Genomic DNA, 18,484 nt, shown 5'->3' on the forward strand with positions numbered 1-18,484 from the left:
TTATCATTAACCATCAGTTCCTTAATATCCAAGAAATAAATGTATATATGTAGGAAATGACGGGCACGACGAACAGACATAATAGGAGACAGAGCGCACAGTGTATGACCGGACTAATACGGACAACAATGTAATGCAACAAAGAACCGAGATTACCATACCGCGAACATACCCAACGAAGACGTTGACGATACGAACGACAGGACAGATAGAACATTGTGAACTAAACCGCCATCAAGCGAGGAACGCACAGGAACAAATTGTCTAAGTTGAAGTAATAAGGAAATTGTCTAAATTAAAGTAAGAACAAATTGTTTAACTCGGAATCCTACAAGTGGTGTCAGAACCGGGATTCGGCCACAGTGAATTTAATAAGTGCAAAATACCGTATACTGGCTAATCACGCCACGTATACATACGTACACACATAACTGGAGTAGCGGCGAGTGCGTTAACGCGAACGATCGCACCAGCAGCAATGGTAACGGAACGGAGCAGAGAGCGACTGCGCAAGTGAGCGACGTTGGCACAGCAACAGCGACAAGAAGAAGATCTTCGTGAATACCTGTACGCTATGATGGAGATAGGTAAACCGCTTAATTTAGAAGACTCCAGCTTAATCGAATATTTCATCGAAGGGATCCATGACACCAAAATCAACAAATCAAATTTATATCAGGAGACATGTGTACAAGATCTAAAGGAGCAAATAAAGGTCTATGAGAAGGTGAGATCAAATAGGCCTGCGTCTTCAAACGCGAAACAGGCACAACTAACATCCATGGGAAAAGTTGCAACGAGTTCTGGTGCAATAAGTAAGCGTTGTTTTAATTTAACGGTTTCGGCATTAATTGACACTGGTTCAGATTTATGTTTAATGCGTTACGACACATTAATGATGTTAAATTTAGATGTACAGTGGAACAAGGAGAGGCGGAAATTGGTAGGCATTGGTAATAGCACGCTAACAACAATCGGCAGCTTTATCATGCCATACAAATAGACGGGCTTTCGTTAGATATAGCGTTCAACGTGACGAGAGAACGCGATTTAAGCTACTCATTGGTAATAGGCAATGATGTCTTCAAACATGTTGACCTAATTATAAGGGAAGAAGGTGCTCTATTTCGAGAAAAGTTAGACGAACACAGTGAAAGGAAACGTGCAGGCGGCCGACAGGTGATGGGAAGAGGGCGAGTCGAAGAAAGTCCAGATGTCGGTGCAGCGGTTTGCAAGGCAGTGGCTGGTAATTGCGCAAGTGCAAGTAGTGGTGATTCGATCGCTGAAGATTTAGATGCGTTTTACGCAGGTATGAAGGATGCGGCTAGGAAGCTGAGAGAGGACCCTAACACTCTACCATTGGTGGATGAGCGTCCACGTAGGCATGCAGAGATGCGAGGTGAAGATGATCGCAATCAGAGCGGCGCTGGTAGCGTCAAGTATGTCCACCCGCAGAACAGGGTGGTACATAAGTGTAATGCGGTAGTAGAGGAGCCGGTCGAACGAGAGCCAGCAAGCAACATCGCGGAGTTGAGAGAACAGTTCGGGAATACGTACATCACGGGACGGATCTCTTGCATCTGGGTAAAGCAGAAGCAGAAACAGTGGAGAATTTAATAATGGCCTACAAGCCTGTGAAGAAAAGGATTTCACCGGTGGAGATGAAAATTTTGCTCACCGACGACAATCCAGTATACGAGCGACCAAGACGTATGTCTTATGCAGACCGGAAGATAGTGGATGATCAAGTAGCGGAAGGCATTATTCAGGTCAGTAATTCAAACTACGCGTCGCCAGTTGTGCTTGTCGGCAAGAAAGATGGCAGCAAACGTCTTTGCTGTGACTATCGTCGATTAAACGATAAACGATTCTGCGTGACAATTTCCCAATGCCGATGATTGACGATGTTATCGAACAATTGCTAGGAGCTAATGTTTTTTCCACATTGGATCTTGCGAACGGATTTTTTCATGTCCCAGTAGAAATAAGTTCAAGGAAGTATACTTCTTTCGTCACTCATAATGGTCAATATGAGTTCCGATACGTGCCGTTTGGAGTATCTAATTCCCCCGCAGTTTTCTCAAGGTTCGTCTTTGCGGTATTGAAAGATCTGAGTCAAAATGGAACGGTGATAGCTTATATGGATGACCTGATAATTCCCTCGAAGGACGAACTAGAAGGGATCAAGAAGCTGATGTTGGTGTTAAAATGGTCAGAAACAAGTGGCCTGCAAGTCAAGTGGAACAAGTGTCAGTTCCTGAAAAGAAGGGTAGAGCTTCTCGGGTATATCATCGCTAACAATACAATTCAACCTTCGGATGCAAAGACAAACAAGCAATTAAAAACTTTCCTTTGCCCAACGATAAAAAATCCCTACAACGTTTTCTCGGACTAACATCGTACTTCAGGAGGTTTGTTGAGAATTATGCCGTGATTGCTAAACCACTTTCCGATCTGCTTAGAAGAGATACTAAGTTCGTCCTTCAAGACGACCAGATAGCAGCGTTTAAGCAGCTTCAATTAGCTTTAACAAGTCCACCAGTCTTAAAGCTATACAATCAGAAAGCGGTTACGGAAGGGTTCTACTGCAGAAAGACTACGATGACCAGGAGCTCCACCCGATTCAATACATGAGCCGTAAGACAAAGCCGATTGAAGAGAAATATCATTCGTACGAGTTGGAGGTACTGGCAGTCATCGAGGCACTCAAAAAATGGAGAGTTTACCTGCTGGGTATAAGGTTCAAGATAGTCACTGACTGTAACGCTTTCACCATGACTATGAAGAAAAGGGACGTTCCACTTAGAGTTTCACGTTGGGCGATGTTTCTACAGGATTTCAACTAAGAAATTGAGCACCGTAGCGGCCCGAAGATGCGACATGTTGACGCTCTGAACAGGATCTCATGCTTAATTTTAGAAGATTCATTGCGAAACCGGTTAAAGCAGGCACAACAACAGGATGACTGGATACGGGCTGTTCGTAGAGTACTGAAAAGGGAGAGGTCATACTATATACCACAACTCAATAGTAAGGTTGCCAAAGAAGTAAAAGGTTGTGTAGAATGTTTAGTGACCAATTCCAAGGCTGGGAAAAAAGAGGGATACTTCAACCCGATAAATAAAGAAGACAAGCCGCTAGGAACATTTCATATCGACCATGTGGGTCCGATGGAACCTACTAAAAAGGCATATAATTATATTTTAGTAGTAATAGACGCTTTCTCGAAGTTTGGTTGGGCTCTATCCAACAAGGAACACAGACGCAGAGGCCGTCGTCGACCGATTGCAGAAGCAGTCAGCAGTTTTAGGGAACCCGAAGCGAATAATCACGGACAGAGGTTCCGCTTTTACCTCAAATCATTTTAAGAGCTACTGCGAGAGCGAGCAAATCGAACATCTGCTGATAGCAACCGGAGTGCCACGCGGGAATGGACAGGTCGAGGAATACATCGAGTGGTGGTGCCAATGATAGCAAAGCTGTGTCTGGAGAATCCTGGAAAATGGTATACGCAGGTAAATCGCGTTTAGCGATTCCTCAACAGCACCCCAGCGCGCAGCACTAAATCATCGCCGTTTAAGATATTGACAGGTCTAGAGATGCGAGTCGTGGGCATTCCGCAAATGCAAGAATTATTGGAGAAGGAGACTATCGACGAGATGGATGCAGGGAGAGAAGAAGTGCGTCGTCAAGCCCGGGAGAACATTGTCGTTATTCAAGAAGAAAATCGACGAACTTTCAACGCAAACCGAAGAACAGAACCCGAATATGCCATCGACGAGCTAGTAGCCATTAAGCGAACGCAGTATGGAGTGCGACTAAAGTTAAAGCCGAAATATCTGGGTCCATATAAAATCGTGAAGAAGATGAGACGTGGGCGATACACTGTGGAAAAGATTGGCGATCACGAAGGTCCAGGTCGAACCACGACATTGGCTGAGTTCATGAAAAGATGGGATCCCTCACTCGGGCCGAATGAGCGCGCAGGATGGCCGAATGTGGGTAATGACGGACACGACGAACAGACATAATAGGAGACAGAGCGCACAGTGTATGATCGGACTAATACGGACAAGAATGTAATGCAACAAAAAGACCGAGATTACCATACCGCGAACATACCCAACGAAGACGTTGACAATACGAACGACAGGACAGATAGAACATTGTGAACTAAACCGCCATCAAGCGAGGAACGCACAGGAACAAATTGTCTAAGTTGAAGTAATAAGGAAATTGTCTAAATTAAAGTAAGAACTAATTGTTTAACTCGGAATCCTTCATATATATAATTGGCGCGTACACCCTTTTTGGGTGTTTGGCCGAGCTCCTTATATTATTTAGTCATCATAAAGAAAAAAAATATATATCTTGGTCATAATATTATTTGGTGATTCAGTATTAGCAACACCTTTATTATTTTGAAACACAATATAATAATTTGATGATGGATATTAGTTACAACTAATTACACAGTCCTGCGAGGTACAGTTTCTAAAACGGCTATGGGTATTTCCTGAAGGTTTTTTTATGCTGAAAACGAATATGACCTTGAAAATGCTCCAGCACGTCAGGATTTTCGGCAATTTGAGGTTAAATAGTCAAAAAATGCAGATTTTGGCCATTTTTAAAACTTTTTTTTGAGCAAGATAAACTTCCACAACGGCATCGCAAAGTACTACTCTTTAGCTTTAAGGTCCTTTTTTTTCGATTAATATAAAAAAAGCACAGAATGTTGGTCGGATGACTATTCTCAAGATGCCATGTCATATGTTCGTCATTATGCTACAGCAGATTTGTTCGTCACATTTATGGTACATGCAATCTACACTGGATAGAAATCAAGCAGGAGTTATTCTCTTGGCAATCATCCATTGATCGTCCTGATATTACAGCCAGAGTCTTTAGGCAAAAGTTTAAATCTTTAATGGATTTTATTCTGAAATATTATGTGTTTGGAGAGACACGCTGCTGAATGTATTCCGTGGAGTGGCAGAAACGAGGATTGCCACAGGCATACATTTGGATTTGGTTAGTTGAAAAGATAAGGCCAAATGAAGCTGATGCAGTAAGATCAGCTGAAATCCCTAATGTAGAAGTAGGTCCTGGATTGCATGAAGTAGTTATCAAAAACATGATACATGGTCCCTGTGGAACTCTTAATCAAAATTCACCGTTTATGGTGGATGGTAAATGTTCATAGCGATATCCACGGACATTAATATCTGAAACAATCACTAGTAATGACGGTTATCCACTGTATTGGCGCCGATCGACAGCAGACAATGCAAGATCAACAATTGTCAAATTAAATCAACAAGATATTGAAATTGATAATCGCTGGATTGTTCCATATTCACCCATTTAATCAAAGACCTTCAAAGCGCACAACAACGTTGAATCTTGCCATTCAGTGAAATCTATTAAATACATTTGCAAATATGTAAGCAAAGTGATATGGCTGTGATTGGTACTAATGCAGAGAATTCCAATGATGAAGTTACCCAATACCACATGGGTCGTAGTAATGAAGCAGTTTGGCGAATATTTTCTTTTCCTATTCATGAGAGACATCCTTCAGTTAACTGTGCATTTAGAAAATGGACAAAGAGTATATTTTACAACACAGATGAAGAGCTGCTCAGCCACCATCTACTACATTAACCAGTTTTTTTGCGATATGCCAAAACGATGCTTTTGCTCAAACATTGTTATATTGAAAACGTTAAAATATTATACTTGGAATCAATCCTCAAGGAGATTTATACGGCGGAAACCAGGAAAACCAGTTCCAGGATACACTGATGTATATTCTACCGATGCGATTGGTCGAATTTATTCAGTACATCCAAGCAATAATGAATGATTTTATTTACGACTGCTATTAGTCAATGTACGTGGCCCAACATTATTCCAACATTTACGAACTGTTGATGGTGATTTGTGTGGTTCATACAACGTTTGCAATTGCTAGGAAATGACGCTCATTGGGATAAACTCTCAATGATGCTGTAATATTATATCATCACAAGCTCATTAAATACGAACATTGTTTTCTATAATCATAGCTGATGCTTTCCATTTCAATTCAACCGGGCTATTCGGGTCATGTTCTTCGATTTCGATGTAACTCAAATATGTTGCTCTCTGGTCAAAATAATGAGACACGTAGTTTTTTGTTCGCCCGAAAAAATTTTTTTTCAAGATTTATCGGCAATTTTGTTTTTCGGCTCAAAATCGATTTTTTTTAATTATATAAGAATTTTTTTTTTAAATGCTCATAACATAGTCAAAAATGAACCCATTTTAATGATTCTGGGTTCAGAATGATCGCCATTACTTACACGAGCGATTTCATGTAGAAACAATTGCAAAAACGTTGTTGAAATTTTTTTATTTTGCAAAAACAAAAAAGATTCGAAATTTTTTCGAAATTCAATATTTCAAAAAGTGTATTTTTTTTTAAACATTTTCCAAATCAAGAGAACACCTCAAACTTCAATTGAGCTGAATGCCCAGTAGCTAAAATGAGTTGTTTTTGAGTAATGAATTTTTGAGTAAAAACCCTGTTTCGCACCTTTTGTTTTTTGCAAAATAAAAAATTTGCAACTACTTTTTTGCAACTGTTTCTACATTTTTTGCAATTGTTTCGCTCATGCAAGTAATGGCGATCATTTTGAACCCAGAATCATTAAAATGGGTTCATTTTTGACTAAGTTATGAGCATTTAAAACAAAATTTCTTATATAATTAAAAAAAATTGATTTTGAGCCGAAAAACAAAATTGCCGATAAATCTTGAAAAAAAATTTTTTCGGGCGAACAAAAAAATACGTGTCTTATTATTTTGACCAGAGAGCAACATATTAGAGTTACATCGAAATCGAAGAACATGTCCCGAATAGCCCTTTTGAATTGAAATGGAAAGAAATTATATAAGAAAATGTTTTTTTAATTGCTCATAACTTGGTCCAAAATAAACCGATTTGAATGATTCCGGGTTCAAAATGATCGTCATTACTTGCACGAGCGACTTCATGTAGAAACAATTGCAAAAAATTAGTTGCAGACTTTTTATTTTGCAAAAAACAAAAAGTGCGAAACAGGTTTTTTACTCAAAAATTCATTACTCAAAAAGAACTCATTTAGCTACTGGGCATTCAGCTCAATTGAAGTTTGAGGGGTTCTCTTGATTTGGAAAAAGTTAAAAAAAAATACACTTTTTGAAATATTGAATTTCGAAAAAATTTCGAATCTTTTTTGTTTTTGCAAAATAAAAACATTTCAACAACGTTTTTGCAATTGTTTCTACATGAAATCGCTCGTGTAAGTAATGGCGATCATTTTGAACCCAGAATCATTAAAATGGGTTCATTTTTGACTATATTATGAGCATTTAAAAAAAAAAATTATATATAACTAAAAAAAATCGATTTTGAGCCGAAAAACAAAATTGGCGATAAATCTTGAAAAAAAAATTTTTCGGGCGAACAAAAAAATACGTGTTTCATTATTTTGACCAGAGAGCAACATATTTGAGTTACATCGAAATCGAAGAACCTGACCCGAATAGCCCGGTTGAATTGAAATGGAAAGCACCAGCTACATTCTTCCCATCAAACCCAAATGATTTGTGGATCAACTATAAAGATAGTATGTGTGATGATATTTTGTATCAAATACGGATTAGAAGGGGAAATCCAAATATACAAATAGTCGAAGAAATTTACAATGAATTATTGATTTCAGTTGAGGACATGTGCTTGATGATGTCAAACAAACTATTATTTCAATTAGGCCTGGCCACGCCCAATCGTCTAATGCATGATGCTTTTAACCAAGAGTTACACCAAGAAAAACTGTATGATCTCAACACTTTGAAAGAATTGATTCAAACAAATCTTCCACTATTGAATGAACAACAGAAGTATGTATTTGATACACTTATGACAGTAACAAATGATAAAACAGGAGGGATTTACTTCTTAGATGCACCTGGTGGTACAGGAAAAACATTTTTGATTTCATTGATATTAGCAACAATTCGCTCACAAAATAAAATTGCACTTGCCCTCGCTTCGTCGGGAATCGCAGCAATTTTGCTTGAAAGTGGTCGAACAGCCCATAAAATTGCCATTAAACATACAAAGCAACGAAACTCCAACCTGCAACATTTCGAAGAACTCTGCAATGGCAAAGGTTCTGCAGCTATGTGAATTGATTGTTTGGGATGAATGCACGATTGCACATAAAAAACCTTTGGAGGCTTTAGTTAGAACCTTACAAGATCTACGGAGCAATCATATCCCATTTGGTGGTGCAATGATTTTATTAGCAGTAGATTTTCGTTAAATGTTGCCAGTGATTCCACGATCAACGCCAGCTGATGAACTCAATGCATATTTAAAGTCCTCCAATTTGTGGAAACATGTGAAGGTATTACGCTTAAGCAATAATATGCGAGTCGAGTTGGAGACATTTTTTCTAAACAACTCATTGGTAATGGCGAATTTCTTATAGACACCGTGACTGGTTGCATTAACTTTCCTTAAAGTTTTTGTTACTTAACTCGATCGAAAGATGAACTTATTCAAAAGGTGTTTCCAGATGTTGCTGAAAATTACAGAAACCATGATTGGTTGAGCGAACGGGCTATATTGGCTGCAAGAAACATAGATGTAAATGAATTAAATTTCAAAATTCAAGAACAAATTACAGGAGAATTGAGGATATATAAATCAGTTGATTCGCCTACAAACCAACATGATATCGTCAACTATCCGCCTGAATTTTTAAACTCGCTGGATTTACCACGATTGCCACCTCACAATCTTGAGTCAAAGGTTGGATCGATAGTTATATTGTTGAGAAATATCAACTAACCGCGTCTTTGCAAGGGCACATGGGTAGCGATAAAAAAATTATTGAACAACGTGATAGAAGCAACTATACTGAAAGGAAAGTATAAAGGAGAAGACGTTTTGATACCACGCAACCCAATGATTCCGACTGATGTATATTACAATTTGAATTTAAACGACTACAGTTTCCAGTGCGACTTGCTTTTGCTATGGCCATAAATAAGTCCCAGGGGAAATCATTAAGTGTTTGTGGTATTAATCTACAAAACCTATGTTTCTCACATAGTCAATTGTATGTTGCCTGTTCATGTGTTGGAAAACCATCAGATTTGTTTGTATATTCACCAGGTAATCAAACAAAAAACATTGTATATCATAAAGCACTATAATAAAAATAAAACAGATTTGTGTTAATAATTATGATTCACTTGATTTACAATAAAACGATTACTGAAAATACTTATATACGTTTTATTTCATTATTATTTATTATATCGGTTATTAACCCTATGTTAATAATAATAATAATAAATAACTAATTATCTCTATGTTTCGTCATTCAAGCACATACTTTAAAAATATTTGTCACCTTTAGGTTCCCACTATTCCTTCACATTATTTCTCAATCAGGTTTGAACCTTAAGTTCCCCTCTGGCAGACATCCCAGTCGAGGTTTTTAGTGGGTCCCAAAAGCGTGGCCAAAGTTCGTGGAAGCGAAGATACTTAGGTCACCTGAGCTGAATCTTTTCTTTTATTTTCCTGAACAGAACCTTCACCATGATGATAGGGCGGTGTGTGAGGGTCAGCAGAGCAAAAACGTCTTAAGGTCAAAATATAAACTGCCACATTCATATTCTATTTGACAGAACGAAGTCGGCCGGGTCCGCTAGTGTATTTAATAGATTTCACTGAATGGCAAGATTCAACGTTGATGTGCGCTTTGAAGGTCTTTGATTAAATGGGTGAATATGGAACAATCCAGCGATTACCTATTTCAATATCTTGTTGATTTAATTTGACAATTGTTGATCTTCCATTGTCTGCTGTCGATCGGCGACGATACAGTGGATAACCGTCATTACTAGTGATTGTTTCAGATATTATTGTCCGTGGATATCGCTATGAACATTTACCATCCACCATAAACGGTGAATTTTGATTAAGAGTTCCACAGGGACCATGTATCATGTTTTTGATAACTACTTCATGCAATCCAGGACCTACTTCTACATTAGGGATTTCAGCTGATATTACTGCATCAGCTTCATTTGGTCTTATCTTTTCAACTAACCAAATCAAAATGTGTGCCTGAGGCAATCCTCGTTTCTGCCACTCCACGGAATACATCCAGCAGTGTGTCTCTCCAAACACATAATATTTAAGAATAAAATCCATTAAAGATTTAAACTTTTGCCTAAAGACTCTGGATGTAATATCATGACGATCAATGGATGATTGCCAAGAGAATAACTCCGGCTTGATTTCTATCCAATGTGGATTTCATGTATCATAAATGTGATGAACAAGTCTGCTGTACCATAATGACGAACATATGACATGGCATCTTGAGCATATTCATGCATATGTCGAGGGCTTTCTATGTATGTTGCTGGAAGAATAGTCATCCGACCAACATTCTGTGCATTTCCATCAGTATTAATCGCATCTCGAAGGTGGATATACTCTTCAGATATGAGTTTGGTCTGATTCACCCTGACGAATGTGAATCTCTCCGTTTCAATTTTAACATACATGTCTACAACATACTTGTGATATAATCGCCGACATTTGAGTATGTGATTGCCTTCATTTTCCCGAATCATTAGGCGGTATGAATAATAGCTCATTGAACTGAATTTTTTGTTGGTTTCAGAACTTGAAAATAGATTTTTGCTTTCATAACATTGAAAATTAAAAAATGTAGTGACTGTTAAAATATCTTCATAGCTAAAGTAATATTTCAATTACTTGTAATGGGGTTTATCATCTTGTTTGAGAAATCATGGCCATCTTCCCCTTGCCAAAATATAATAGGATATTGCAATGCGTCACATGAGCGGTGTGTTTCCTTTATAGGTTGTAATTGATCATTCCGACGATGTAAAAAACAAGTTTTCTCCAAATACAACGATGGTAACTTCATCAATGGTTGGTGCATTAAAGCGTCTTGCGTGTTGTCCAACAGGTGTTTTATCAGCTCTGATTACAATTTTGTGATTATCAGATGGCATCAGATCCAGTGCAGTTTTAAACAACATAACCAATTGATTATGCTCATGAAATAAAGTTTGTAATTGTTCTAGAATAGACCACTTTAGTGAGTTATTATGTGAACAACGCATATCAATTTCTTGTGGTGTATTGCCCATGAAATAAATTTGCAGGAATTTGTAATTGCTATCTGACATTGGTAACAGTGAACCTGCTCTATGATATATTTGGCCTTGTATCTGTAAATTAAAAAAAAAATGATATTACTAAATGTAAATAATATTTGTTCCTAACAAGTATATCTGTCTCCTAATTTGAATCACCAAATAATAATTGATATGCTTAGGTATGTCAATATGTAATAATTAGGTGTAACTAATATCCATCATCAAATAATTATATTGTTTTTCAAATAACAAAAGGGTTGCTAATACTGAATCTTCTCCTCTTGTTCTTAATTGGTGCGATAACCACTTACGCGATTTTGGTCGAGCTTAACAAAGCGCGCCAGTCGTTTCTTTCTCGTGCTAACGAGCGCCAATTGGACACACCAAGTGAAGCCAAGTCCTTATCCACCTGATCTTTCCAACGCAGAGGATGCCTTCCTTTTCCTCTGCTATCACCAGCTGGTACCGCATCGAATACTTTCAGAGCCGGAGCTTTTTATCCATTCGGACGACATGACCCAACCAGTATAGCCGCTGGATCTTTACTTGCTGCGCTATGTCTATGTCGTCGTTAAGTTCATACAGCTCATCGTTCTATCGCCTGCGATATTCTCCGTTGCCAACGTGAAAAGGTCCAAAAATCTTACGCAGAATCTTTCTCTCAAACAGTCCAAGCGTCGCTTCATCGGATGTTGTCATTGTCCAAGCTTCTGCACCCTACGTTAGGACGGGCATGCTGAGAGCCTTGTAGAGCGTTAGTTTTGTTCGTCGAGAGAGGACTTTACTGCTCAATTGCCTACTTAGTCCAAAGTAGCACTTGTTGGCAAGAGAGATTCTACGTTGGATTTCAAGGCTGACATTGTTATCGGTGTTAATGCTGGTTCCTAAATACACGAAGTCTTTTACAACCTCAAAATTATAACTGTCTACAGTGACGTGGGTGCCGATACGCGAGTGCGCCGACTGTTTGTTTGAAGACAGGAGGTACTTCGTTTTGTCCTCGTTCACCACCAAACCCATTCGCTTTGCCTCTTTATCCAGTTTGGAGAAGGCAGAACTAACAGCGCGGTTGTTAAGACCGATGATGTCAATATCATCGGCATACGCCAGCAATTGTACGCTCTTATAAAAAATTGTGCCTGAGCGATTAAGTTCTGCGGCTCGTACGATGCTCTCCAACATCAGGTTAAAGAAGTCACACGACAGCGAGTCACCCTGTCTGAAACCTCGTTTGGTATCAAACGGCTCGGAGAGGTCCTTCCCAATTCTGACGGCGCTGCTGGTGTTGAGCAACGTCATCTTACATAGCCGTATTAGTTTTGTGGGGAAGCCAAATTTAGACATAGCGGCATATAGGTAACTCCTTTCCGTACTGTCGAATGCAGCTTTGGAGTCGACGAAAAGATGGTGTGTGTCGATTCTCCTTTCATGGGTCTTTTCCAAGATTTGGCGTATTCCGAATATTTGGTCGATGGTAGACTTTCCAGGTCTGAAGCCACACTGATAAGGTCCAATCAGTTGGTTAACGGTCAGCTTCAGCCTTTCACACAATACGCTCGCTAGAACCTTGTAAGCGATATTTAGAAGACGAATCCCGGGCAGATGACACCTAAATTCCAATCGGAAGGTATGCTTTCATCCGACCATATTTTACATGGGAGCTGATGCATGCACCTTACCAGCTCCTCACCGTCATGTTTTAGTAGCTCAGCTGGCAGTCCGTCGGCTTCTGTAAGCCGCCGAAGTTTCTGGTAAAATTTTCCGACTGTGGGACCGAAAATCCCTCCTTGCGCACCCTGACGTTGAAGTCGCCAGCTACGATTTTAATTTCGTGGCGTTGGCAGGCGCTCATAGAAGGAATCTTTGGTCGCATCGTCCTTCTCTTCCGTCGGGGCGTGGGCGCAAATTAGCGAGATGTTAAAAAATCTCGCTTTAATGCGGAGTATTGGGAGACGCTCGTACAGCAGAGTGAACGACAGTACTTGGCGACGAAGTTTCTCTTCCACAACAAATCCGACACCGAATTTGCGCTCCTTTACATGGCAGCTGTAGTAGACGTCGCAAGGTCCTATGGTTTTCTTGCCTTGCCCCGTCCATCGCATCTCTTGGATTGCAGTGATGTCAGCCTTTACTCTCACGAGGACATCAACCAGCCGGGCAGAGGTACTGGAATGAATCAATATGACCAAATACAAACAATGTCTGTACATAGATCCCTGGGGCTCAAGGAGTTTGGGAGAGATTTGCCTCTTGAACAATGTTATTCCAAGTATTCTTTATATCAACATTTTGTGTGTCTGATTTGTGGAACTTTTTGCCACTTTGTGTGATAGTAGTTGCTTTTCTATTTTCAGCGACTGCTTCGTTTTTGTAAAGTGAAGAGTTCATCACCACTATTATAATTTCCAGGTGGCGACGGGATTTATTATTTCTTGCATTCCTACTCTCCTGCTTATGCAATAAAAAGAGCTTTAATATTATAGTTGGTGAGTTCCATAAAGTTTGCCAACTCCTGATAGTTTATTCTAGCTGTCCTGTTGAGGAAAACGGGGTTTATTTTTATCACGGAATGAATTACGGTATTACATCTGTCACCGGCTATTGCAGCGCGGCTCTTTGGTTGTTAGGTTAGGAAACTAAGTGCAAAGGCAACGATATATCTCAATCAAAATAGAATGTATCCTCTCAACTTGGCCTCACACCGTTGTTTTTCCGTTTGATAAATTATAAGTCTATCTAGTGTACGAGTACAAGCGGGATTAGAAATTCGCGTTCATTCAGAAATGAAAGAGTACAGTGCAACCGTAAACTTTGTTTGCAAATGAGTGGAGGCTTTATTTTTTATAGGAAAGCGCTTTGCGAATTTTGCGAGTTTATCAATACATCTCCAGTATTTCTGTCATCTATTATATTTCAAAAATATCAATGTGTACAATCTCACACGGGTAATTGGGACAGGGATTGGCTGCATGCAATGCTTTGAGGGGTGTCTATCCTATTTGTTTGACTTACATATTTTGCATTGGCTAATATATTCTCTAATATAATATGTTTCGACATTTCTGGTAAGTAAAACATTAGGATGAGCTCGTTTGTGCTCTTGTTCATCTACTTTGTGTGATTCTAATTTTGTATCAATTAAAATTATTAACGTAAACTTTTTGTCACATCATCTACTTTGTGTGATTCTAATTTTGTATCTTATTAAAATTATTAAAGTAAACTTTTTGCAAATCAGAAATAGATGTTTCACAACAATTCTGTATGGCAGAATGCGTGGTACCTTGTGCAGAGAACGCAAATTCATAGAGAAGGCTCAGCAACGAATGAGCAGGTTAAATATCAAATGCTAACAAAACGCGGGTAAGAATTTTTTATTATTTCACCACAGCCTTGGAAAAGTTAACACAAGAGAGTTAACATGGCGGAGCGTAGTCAACAGAATTAAATATAGCGCTGGCATTGAAATGTAAAGTGCCATGATCTGGTGTTAGGCAAAATAAAAGAACAGCAGAATTGTACATTTTTCTTTCATACTTATTTTCCAATAGCAATATGTTGTACTTTTTAAATTATTATGTATGTATATTCATATACTACAAAGTGTTGAATACATATAACATCTACCATCCATATTCATGTGTACAGAACAAAAATGTTGACCTGCCGCCTCATAACACAGCTCATATGCATATGTATGTATCTACATATAAAAAATTCAAAAGCAAATAAGCATATGCAAACATATTCCTAACATATGCAAAAAAACTCATCTAAACGGTATGCGTTTACATATAGGTACATATGTATACCTATATGCATATATCATATGAATACATATGTACCTTGGAACAATGTATGTACGTAAATGCTTCTATTTTAAGCAAAACAATGCATATTCGTATATAAATATGTATGTACATATAACCGCACATACTTACTTTATGCCTCTACATGCGTATGCTTCCAAAACTAAAATTCTAAGCCTAGCGACTACAAGAACAAAATGCATTCATAGGCGCAGCTGTAGGGGCCATTATTATTTACCCGCGACGGCGCTGAGCAGTTTCAAATATTAAAAAGCACAACAAAAACAAATTCATTGATAAGTTCGAGCTCATATTTCTACATTCATAAAAGGAGCCGCCCATATGACAATTTTCTCGACCATTCAAAAATAGTCAATATTGGAATAATGCTGTTAAATTATTTGCCAATGTTTGGTACATCTCGAATTTTTGTCAAGTCGAGTAGCCGCGGCTCCGTACACATAGCAGAGAACGTAAATTCATAGAGAAGGCGCAGTCCCGGCCCGTTCCTCCTAACAAAATACGGGTAGGAAAATGAAATCAGCAAAAGTTAACAGTAGGAAATGAATTAATATGGCTGCCGGAGAGAAATGAGAGGGAGAGAGTGATACGCAAGTGTGAAAAAATGTAGTTTACATTAGCTTACATTTGCTTGCGTACAGAACAGATTTGTTCATTTGATATGTCCATATGTATGCATGTTTACAGATTTGTTCTTTTTGGTTTTTTTTAATGAAAATTGCGCGTAATTGTATGTATGCATGTTTATATACTTATATTAGCATAGGACATACCTATGTATGTAATTAAGTTATGAAAATTGCGCGAAATATTATGTATGCATGTTTATATACGTATATTAGCAAAGGACATACATATGTATGTATATTAGGTTTATATGAAAATTGCGCCAAATATTGGAAAGCCTTTGTGATTGCTTGTAACCAATTGAACTTTGGTTTGAATTTTAATTCGAAAAGAAAGTCAATTGTAAGTGAACGTGCGCGGTGAAGCAAACATTTTGAAATTGTTAATAAGTAATTAATAAAAGAAAAAAATGCCTAAAGCTTCGAAATGTCGTGTTCGCGAGTGTTACAGTGAACAAAATGTTCGTTCGTTTGCATTTCCCAAAAATCGGGAATTATTAAATTTGTGGAAGGAGAATTTGAGGATCTCACCCTCAATGCAAATGCCAATGCATAATTCATTTGTATGCATTAAGCATTTTGAGGAGGATGCCGTGGGACCAAAATATCTCTAGAATGGAGCGGTTCCAACTTTAAACTTGGGTAAGTAAATTAATTTATTATTATGTCTCCATATATGTATGTAAGTTAACAGCCAAGTCATCGAACGTCCCTCGCAATGAATTCACCGAGCAACCCGCGCGCAAACAATGCCGCTGAACCCGACCACATATGCAACATAAACAAAATAATGTGAGTCGGAGCAACGGCCAGCCGTTTCTGTTGTGTCGCAAGCGTTGGAATTCTGATCGGAAATATGCTGAGTCGGTTTTACAGACCACAAACCCATGGCATGATCTTTATGTACTTATTATGTATTTAAGTTTAGATTCATATTTCCATTTATGTACTTAGCTTTAGTCTTTTATTCATTCCATTCTTATAATCAGTTTTGTCCAGACAATTGTTTAATAAAGAACGATTGACTTTACTCCGGCACGCCGCCGTTAATATTTGATGTATTGATTTACATTGTTGAGCCACAAGGCCAATAGTCCAACAAAGGGGACGAAGTCAAGTCTCCCAACCTAAACATCCTAAAGCTAATTAGAATCAAGAAGTAGCTGAGACGTGTCAGCAACACCCGCCGCTGGGCCAAGGCATCATCACTGCTCCAGAGGGAAAGTGAACCACATATAACTGGCGCCCAACAGAGTTAAAACTGGAATTAGATAATCTTACGATATCTATTAAGTTAGGAACACCATGGCCCTAAACAAAACCATGTAAGTGAATGTTCGGTAAAAATTAGAAAAAGTATTGATGAAAAACTATTTTAAATAAAAAAATTGTGAATAAATTGGCAATGCGAAAGTGAGCATTACGGTATAGTCGCGAAATTATTGACGTGCAAGTGCAGTTTTTTTGTTAAAAAAAAAAAAAAAGAGAAACAACTTGATATTTTCGCTCCATTGGCTGCTCATGACTTGGGCTTATAAAAATATAAAGATAGAGTACGACAGTGACGAAGAGCAAGAAATAGGATTTAGGCCAGGAAGAAACGGTCAATTAGGAATGGAGCCGGCATTACTAAAAGCGTTAGTAGAAGGTGCGGTAAACAGTGCGCTCCTCGAACAAGAGAGGAGACTAAAAGACGAGTTCCGAGCGGAACTTGAAACAGTTAGAGGTCAGGTTAATGCGTTAAGAATAGAGACCCCACAAGTTGAAACATACCAGAGAGTAACAATTGACCCTAGTGTGGGATGTGAGGTGAAGTTAGACATTGTAAAATCAGTGCCTAGCTTCAATGGAAATCATGAGGAATACGTGTCGTGGCGACAGGCGGCTATAGACGCATATGAGATTTTCAAAAGATACGTAGGCAGCGAGGCGCATTACGAGGCTGTGGCCATTTTAAAAAACAAAGTAACTGGTCCAGCTCGTGCCATCCTTACGTCGCACAATACAGTGCTTAATTTTGACGCCATTATCGCTAGGCTTGACTGCTCGTACGCAGACAAAACATCCTTGCGCGTACTTAGGCAGCAACTAGAACTGGTTAGGCAGGGTGACCTAAACTTAATGGAATATTACGATGAGGTAGAAAAGAAGCTCACTCTGGTCACAAATAAAATAGTAATGACTCATGACGAGCAAGCTGCGTCCATTCTTTGTGCAGAAATTAGAGACGATGCACTACACGCTTTCATGGCAGGACTTAGGAGGCCCCTAAAATCTTTAGTAATCCCAGCGAAGCCCAAGGATTTGCCATCTGCATTAGCAGTGGCCCGTGAGGCTGAAAATAGCATCGAAAGAAGCGCATTTGCTGCATCTTATGCTAAAGTAATTGAAGAAAGAAACCATAGCGGCGATAATACTAGATTTGGCAATCGTAACCAAGCTAGACAAGGCAGGGGCCAGGAAAGAAATCCACATTTTGTGGGAAATCAAGGCCAAAGCAGGGCACAGCAAGCTGACCCTAAAACGCTAGCGAATGACAAAGAGCCACAATCAAAGTATCAGGCTCAACCCATGGACGTTGATCCTTCGATGTCCAAGTTAAGACAACAGACCAATTGGGGAAAGCCACAGGGCTATTCTACACAAGACGGGGCTCGGAAAAGGCATAACACTTCAGAACGCACGTCAGGCTATAGGCGCCAAAAGATTAACAATATTACGCAACGAGCGCCTACCCAAGACGAGAAAGAATACGAAGAAATGGCCGAAACTGCGCGTGCTGAAATAGAT

The sequence above is a fragment of the Anastrepha obliqua genome, chromosome 6 (genome assembly GCF_027943255.1).
Source record: "Anastrepha obliqua isolate idAnaObli1 chromosome 6, idAnaObli1_1.0, whole genome shotgun sequence".
Classification (NCBI taxonomy): domain Eukaryota; kingdom Metazoa; phylum Arthropoda; class Insecta; order Diptera; family Tephritidae; genus Anastrepha; species Anastrepha obliqua.